The following is a 6,536-nucleotide window of genomic DNA, read 5'->3' as shown; positions in this document are numbered from 1 at the left end:
GAGACCAGCCTGGTCAACATGGTGAAATCCCAGTTCTACTAAAAATATAAAACTTAGCCTGGCATGGTAGCGCATGCCTGTAATCCCAGCTACTTGGTAATCCCAGCTACTCCGGAGGCTGAGGCAGGAGAATCGCTTGAACCCGGGAGGTGGAGGTTGTGGTGAGCCAAGATCACGGCATTGCACTCCAGCCTGGGCAACAAGAGTGAAACTCCGTCTCAAAAACAAAACAAAACATACAAACAAACAAAAACAACGGCAAGCAAGCCGGACGCATGGTGGCTCACGCCTATAATCTTTGTACTTTGGGAGGCTTTGGTGAGGATCACTTGAGTCCAGGAGTTTGAGACCAGACTAGGCAACATAGGGAGACCTCATCTCTACTAAAAAAAAGAAAAAAATTGCCAGGCATGGTGGCACACACCTATAATCCCAGCTACTTGAGAGGCTGAGGCAGGAGGATCGCTTGAGCCCAGCAGGTTGAGGCTGCAGTGAGCTGTGACCATGCCACTGCAGTCCAGCCTGGGCAACAGAGCAAGACCCTGTCTCAACGCAAAACAAATAAACAAACTGGCAAGCATAATAGTATATACATGTCTTTATTTTCACTTTTTGAGACAGGGTCTCACTCTATTGCCCAGGCTGGAATACAGCGGTGTGATCTTGGCTCACTGCAGCCTGGACCTCTCAGGCTCAGGTGATCCTCCCACCTCAGCCTCCCAAGTAGCTGGGACTACAGGGATGCGACACTATAGCTGGCTAATTTTCTGTATTTTTGCAGAGATGAGGTTTCACCATGTTGCCCGTGACGGTCTCGACCTCCTGGGCTCTAGTGATCCCCCGTCCTCGGCCTCCTAAAGTGTTAGGATTACAGGCGTGAGCCACCATGTCCGGCCTACATGTGTTTATACATTTGTCAAAACCCATAGAATATACAACACAGAGTGAATGAACCCTAATGTAAAGTACAGGTATTAGTTAATAATGTATCGGTATTGGATCTATACTGGCTCATCAGCTGTAACAAATGTAGCACACTAATGTTAATGCTGAGATTGGGGAAAATGGGGTGGAGGGTAGTAGTAAGGGCATATATGGGAATTGTACTTTCCACTCAATTTTTTTTTTTTTTTTGAGATGGAGTTTTGCTCTTGTTGCCCAGGCTGGAGTGCAATGGCGCGATCTTGGCTCACTGCAACCTCTGCCTCCTGGGTTCAAGCGATTCTCCTGCCTCAGCCTCCTGAATAGCTGGGAGTACAGGTGTGTGCCACCGCACCTGACTAATATTTTTGTATTTTTAGTAGAGACGGGGTTTCATGTTGGGCAGGCTGGTCTCGAATTCCTGACCTCAGGTGATCCACCCGCCTCAGCCTCCCAAAGTGCTGGGATTACAGGTGTGAGCCACCGCGCCCAGCTTCAATTTTTTTTTTTTTTTTTGAGATTGAGTCTCGCTCTGTTGCCCAGGCTAGGTGCAGTGGCGCGATCTCGGCTCACCGCAACCTCCTCCTCCTGAGTTCAAGTAATTCTCCTGCCTTAGCCTCCCAAGTAGCTGGTATTACAGGTGTGCGCCATCACGCCCGGCTAATTTTTTGTATTTTTAGTAGAGACAGGGTTTTGCCATGTTGCCCAGGGTGGTCTCAAACTCCTGACCTCAGGTGATCCACCTGGCTCAGCTTCCCAAAGTGCTGGGATTACAGGCGTGAGCCACTGCACCTGGCCTCAATTTTTATGTAAACCTAAAACTGCTAACAAAATAGTCTATTAATTTTTTAAAAATTATAGCAGAGTAGCTTCTGTATCATTACAGAAATGATACGTGTAGGCTGGGCACAGTGGCTCGTGCCTGCAAGCTCAGCACTTTGGGAAGTTGAGGTGGGAGGATCTCTTGAGCCCAGGAGTTCAAGACCAGCCTGGGCAATATGGTAAAACCCCGTCACAATAAAAAATGCAAAAGTTAGCCCATTGTGGTGGCATGTACCTGTGTATGGTTCCAGTTACACAGGAGGCTGAGGCAGGAGGATTGCTTGAGTCCAGGAGGTCAAGGCTGCAGTGATCGTGCCACTGCACTCCAGCCTGGGTGACAGAGAGACCCTGTCTTTTTTTTTTTTTTTTTGAGATGGAGTCTCACTCTTTTGCCCAGGCCGGACTGCAGTGGTGCTATCTCGGCTCACTGCAAGCTCTGCCTCCCGGGTTCACGCCATTCTCCTGCCTCAGCCTCCCAAGTAGCTGGGACTACAGGCACCCACCACCAGGCCCGGCTAATTTTTTGTATTTTTAGTAGAGACGGGGTTTCACCGTGTTAGCCAGGATGGTCTCGATCTCCTGACCTCGTGATCTGCCCACCTCAGCCTCCAAAGTGCTGGGATTACAGGCGTGAGCCACTGTGCCCGGCCAAGAGACCCTGTCTTAAACAAACAAATAAAAAAGATGCATGTAAAGAAATTTCTGCTTCTCTAGGCTTGAGAGTCTAGAACTGGGACCAGCAAACTATGGCCTACAAGACAAATCTCAGCCACTGTTTTTGAACAGCCTTCCAGTGAGGAATGGTTTTTATATTTTTTAAAAGGCTGACAGCCGGGCGCGGTGGCTCATGCCTGTAATCCCAGCACTTTGGGAGGCCGAGGTGGGCGATCACCTGTGCTCAGGAGTTCAAGACCAGCCTGGCCAACATGGAGAAACCCCATCTGTACTAAAAATAAAAAATTAGCCGGGTGTGATATCGCATGCCTGTAATCCCAGCTACTTGGGAGGATGAGGTAGGAGAATTGCTTGAACCCAGGAGGCAGAGGTTGTGGTGAGCTGAGATCACGCCACCACACTCCAGCCTGGGCAACAAGAGCGAAACTCCGTCTAAAAAATAAATAAATAAATAAATAAATAAAAGGTTGACAAAAGTCAAAATAATGACATTTTGTGACTCATGAAATGTATATGAAACTCTCATTTTAGTATCCGTAACGTTTTATTGCCAGTCATGCCATATGTTTACATATTATCTATGGCTGTTTTTGTGCCACAATGGTACAGCTACAAAAATTAACAGTGTAGCTGGACTCAGTGGCTCACACCTGTAATCCCAACACTTTGGAAGGCCAAGGCAAGAGGATCATTTGAGCCCAGGAGCTCGAGACCACACTGGGCAACTTAAATGAGACCCCCATGTCTACTAAAAATAATGAAAAAAAAAACAGCTGGGCACAGTGGCTCCTGCCTGTAATCCCAGCACTTTGGGAGGCCGAGGCAGGCAGATCACGAGGTCAGGAGTTCAAGACCAGCCTGGCCAACATAGTGAAACCCTGTCTCTACTAAAAATACAAAAATTAGCTGGGTGTGGTGGCACACGCCTATAGTCCCAACTACTCCAGAGCCTGAGGCAGGAGAATCATTTGAACCCGGGAGGCAGAGGTTGAAGTGCGCTGAGACCCACGCCACTGCACTCCAGCCTAGGTGACAGAGTGAAACTCCATCTCAAAAAAACAAAAACAAAAACAAAACAGCCCAGCATGGTAGCATGTGCCTACAGTCCCAGCAACTTGGAAGGCTGAGGCAAGAGGATGGCTTGAGCCTAGGAGGTTGAGGCTGCAGTGAGCGCTGATGGTACCACTGCAACTGCAGCCTGGGTGAGAGAATGAGACCCTGACTAAAAGAAAAAAAAAAAGGCCGGGCGCTGTAGGGCTCATATCTGTAACCCCAGCACTTTGGGAACCCGAAGCGGGCAGATCACCTGAGGTCAGGAGTTCAAGAGCAGCCTGGGCAACATGGTGAAACCCTGTTTCTAATAAAAATACAAAAATTAGCTGGGCATGGTGGCACAAGCCTGTAATCCCAGCTTCCTGGGAGACCACGGCATGAAAACTACTTGAACCTGGGAGGCAGAGGTTGCAGTGAGCTGAGATCACACCACTGCACTCCAGCCTGGGCAATGCGGCAAGACTCTGTCTCAAAAAAATTTTTTTAAAAATTGGCCATGTTATAGAGATTGTATGGCCCTCTAAGCCTAAAATGTTGAGTATTTGGCTCTTTCCAGAAAAAGTTTGTCAACCCCTGGGCTAGGGGAAAAAAATGCAAGCAATCTTTACAGAGTCAGGATATCTAGGTTCTCAACTCTGTGTAAATGTGTGACCTTGGGTGACTCACTTGCCTTCTCTAGGTCTAACTATAAATTCTAGAATGTAACTTTGTGGGCAAGTTCCCATTGGAAAGTGGGCATTGATACAAGACACAAATCCTCCAGCTCCTTTTTTTTTTTTTTTTTTTTTTGAGACGGAATCTTGCTCTGTCTCCCAGGCTGCAGTGCAGTGGTGCGATCTCTGCTCACTGCAACCTCCACCTCCCGGGTTCAAGCGATTCTCCTGCTTCAGCCTCCCAAGTAGCTGGGATTACAGGCACACACCACCGTGACCGGCTAATTTTTGTATTTTTAGTAGAGATCGGGTTTCACCATGTTGGCAAGACTGGTCTTGAACTTCTGACCTCAGGTGATCCACCCACCTTGGCCTCCCAAAGTGCTGCAATTACAGGTGTGAGCCACAGAGCCCGGCCGGCCTCTTTTTCCTTTTTTTTTTTTTTTTTTTTTTTTTTGAGACAGGGTCTCACTCCATTGCCCAGTCTGGAGTGCAGAGGCTCAATTGTGGCTCACTGCAACTTCTGCCTCCCAGGCTCCAATGATCCTCCCACCTCAGCTTCCCAAATAGCTGGGATGACAGGCATGCACCACCATACCCAGCTAATTTCTTTTGTATTTTCTGTAGAGGTGGCATTTCGCCATGTTGGCCAGACTGGTCTTAAACTCCTGGATTCAACTGATCCACCCTCCTCGGCCTCCCAAAGTGCTGGTTTTACAGGTGTGAGCCACCACACCCAACCTTTCTGATGTTTTCAGAGCTGAACATGCTATATAAATTTATCCTTGTTTTTTTTTTTTAAACAGTCTATTGATCTTTTATTTTTTATTTTTATTTTTTGAGACGGTATCTCGTTCTGTTGCCCAGGCTGGAGTACAGTGGCGTGATCTTGGCTCACTGCAACCTTCGCCTCCCAGGTTCAAGTGATTCTCCTGCCTCAGCCTCCTGAGTAGCTGAGATTACACATGCCTACCATCATGCCCACCTAATTTTTATATCTTTAGTAGAGACAAGGTTTCACCATGTTGGTCAGGCTGGTCTTGAACTCCTGACCTCTTAGAGTGATTAATGTGCTCAATACGTACATGAATTCTCTTGGCAAGAATTTTGCCCTTAACTTGTCCGTTTAGAAGAATCCCAACAGCATGCTTGGTAATACTGTAGACTCTTCCAGTTTTGCATGATAACAGTCGTGGGGCATTCCTTTGTGAACAGTACCCATTCCCTTGATGTCTACAACATTACTTTTCTTACAGATTTGCATGCATGTGGCCAAAGGAACAACTCCATGTTTTCCTTTTCCTTCGTTTTTTAGTTTAGTTTTTTTTTTGTTTTTTTTTAAACGGAGTCTTGCTCTGTCTCCCAGGCTGGAGTGCAGTGGCGCAATCTTAGCTCACTGCAACCTCCACCTCCTGGGTTCAAGCGATTCTTGTGCCTTAGCCTCCCGTGTAGCTGGGACAACAGGTGTGCACCGCCACACTTGGCTAATTTTTGTGTTTTTTTAGTAGGGATGGGGTTTCACCATGTTGGCCAGGCTGGTCTCGAAATTCCTGACCTCAAATGATCCACCTGCCTCAGTCTCCCAAAGTGCTGGGATTACAGGCATGAGCCACCATGTTATCTGAGATAGATAACATACTGTATGTGATCCTGACATCATCTCCAATAAGGCAGATCTCAGAGTATTCACGTGAAATGACTTCCAGCCAGACACAGTGGCATGCACCTGTAGTCCCAGCTATTTGGTATGCTGAGGTGGACTGGGAGGATCGCTTGAGTCTAGGAGTTCTGGGCTGTATGTATTAAATTTAAAAAGCTGGCTGGGTACGGTAGCTCATGCCTGTAATCCCAACACTTTGGGAGGCCGAGGTGGGCGGATCATTTAAGGCCAGGATTCTGAGACCAGTCGGGCCAACATGGTGAAACCGTGTCTGTAGTAAAAATATAAAAATTAAATAGCTGTGGTGGCGCATGTCTGTAGTCCCAGATACTTGGGAGGCAGGGGCATGAGAATCGCTTGAAGCTGGAGGCAGAGGTTGCAGTGAGCCGAGATCGCACGACTGCACTCCAGCCTGGGTGACAGAGCAAGACTCTGTCTAAAAAAAAGAAAACAGCAAAAAGCAACAGATATAGGATGATCCCTTTTGTTTAAATAACATAACTATTTCTATACATTGATACACATTGATGCATAGAATTAAAATCTAAGCTGGGCAGGCAGCTATAGTCCCAGCTACTCAGGAGGTTGAGGTAGGAGGATTGCTTGCGCCCAGGAGTTCAAGGCTGTAGTCAGACATGATTGTGTCTATGAATAGCCACTGCATTCTAGCTTGAGCAATATAGTGAAACCTTATTGCTACAAAACACAAACAAACAAAAAAAAAATAAAAAAAATAGCCAAGTGTGGTGGGG

This window comes from Pan paniscus, chromosome 20 (genome assembly GCF_029289425.2).
Source record: "Pan paniscus chromosome 20, NHGRI_mPanPan1-v2.0_pri, whole genome shotgun sequence".
NCBI lineage: Eukaryota > Metazoa > Chordata > Mammalia > Primates > Hominidae > Pan > Pan paniscus.
Note: the sequence above shows the minus strand (reverse complement) of the source record.